This window comes from Aplysia californica, unplaced genomic scaffold (assembly GCF_000002075.1).
Source record: "Aplysia californica isolate F4 #8 unplaced genomic scaffold, AplCal3.0 scaffold00138, whole genome shotgun sequence".
Lineage (NCBI taxonomy): Eukaryota > Metazoa > Mollusca > Gastropoda > Aplysiida > Aplysiidae > Aplysia > Aplysia californica.
Genome location: NW_004797408.1, coordinates 411,808 through 413,113, shown reverse-complemented (window position 1 = coordinate 413,113; position 1,306 = coordinate 411,808). Strand labels below are relative to the sequence as shown.

Genomic DNA, 1,306 nt, shown 5'->3' with positions numbered 1-1,306 from the left:
CCCCCCCCCCCCACCCCAATCTCTTGTCATCTCAGCATTCCCCTATCCGTGCTCCCAGCCCTCTCCATTGTTCTTGATTACTGCCCCTCCTTAAACAACACACGCACACACACTGTCACTGCACACTTCTTCTCAACACACAATATGTCATAATGTCACTTACTGTCTGAGAGGTCCTGAGAATAGAAACTATTCTGAGCGTTGTGGAAGAAAAACAACTCCACCTCCGCCTTTCAATGAGGCAGTCTGCTACTGTGTTTTTAAGTGTTTCGAAATTTGTGTTGTGCCTTTCACTATGAGAAACTATCTGAAATACAAAGCCTGTTTTAACGTGATTTTGACATTGTTTTGAAACATGTGATGTGGCATTCATTATGAGAAACTGTCTGCAAATAAAAATGTAAGTCCTGTTGTAGGTTATTGCTATATATAACTTCGCAAACATCTCAGCAACCTGCCCTATGTTATCATGTTTTAACAATCTTGAATCTTGATTTATACTTTATGGACTTTCATTTGATGCAAACCTAGTGACGCTGCCCCTTCCCTTTTGTGACAAAAGGTTTATATTGTCAAATAAAGAAATTGCGTAAAAATGAAAAATCCTTGGGATATTTTCATTGTCCTAATTTTGCGGCAACTGCAAACCAAAATATTATACATCCCAGTAAGCGATGACTGATGATTTTATCACATTCAAATATCTAACGATTTTATCACATTCAAATATCTAACCATTTCCTATGAGCATGCTGAACACGTTGATGACTCAAGACATTGCGTATATGGCTGGCGAATCTAAAGAGACGGAAATTTCGGTAGCGCCTTCCCTTATTTAGTCGGTCTTACTCTTTCCCAGCACACGATATAATCCTTTCGATACGCTTTTCAATACTGAAGCTCACACTCAGTCTGTCAACGCCTATATGCATAACAAGGCATCTATTGCATAATTTAATGGTAAACGTCCATGCTTATGCCAATACTGTATGTAACCTGAAATCGAAATAGAATCGAAGTCAGATAATGGTGATGGTGATCTGTCTCTATCTATCTATTGTTGTGGGTGGTTGGTGGGTGCTATTGTGAGGATTGCTCCTTCTTTCCTATCAAACATCTATCTTCCTGATCTCCCCTCCTTCTTTTTGGTGTATGTTATTCTCTTGTAACACATATTATTATATTCTTCGGCGCTTGTGTGACATTGTGTTGCAAGTGCCCTTAAACTCTTTTATATGCATGTATATACAGTGTATGTGTATGTGTGTGTGTGTGTGTGTGTGTGTGTGTGTGTGTGTGTGCGTGC

The 1,306-nt window shown here is 39.4% G+C and overlaps 1 protein-coding gene and 1 long non-coding RNA gene across 4 annotated transcripts in view; one reads left to right on the top strand and one right to left on the bottom strand.

Annotated features, from left to right (window-relative positions):
* Positions 1–1,306, top strand: part of aplB (adenylate cyclase) — a 118,763-nt gene that overhangs the window by 61,453 nt on the left and 56,004 nt on the right. The window contains 1 exon segment of one of the 3 annotated variants that reach the window (NM_001204726.1): positions 188–400. The exons of the other annotated variants lie outside the window; for them this stretch is intronic. The gene's annotated coding sequence lies outside the window, so the exon portion shown is untranslated. 3 annotated transcript variants of the gene reach the window in all.
* The window catches only part of LOC118477563, a 10,149-nt gene that overhangs the window by 3,604 nt on the left and 5,239 nt on the right, over positions 1–1,306 (bottom strand). The window lies entirely within an intron of this gene.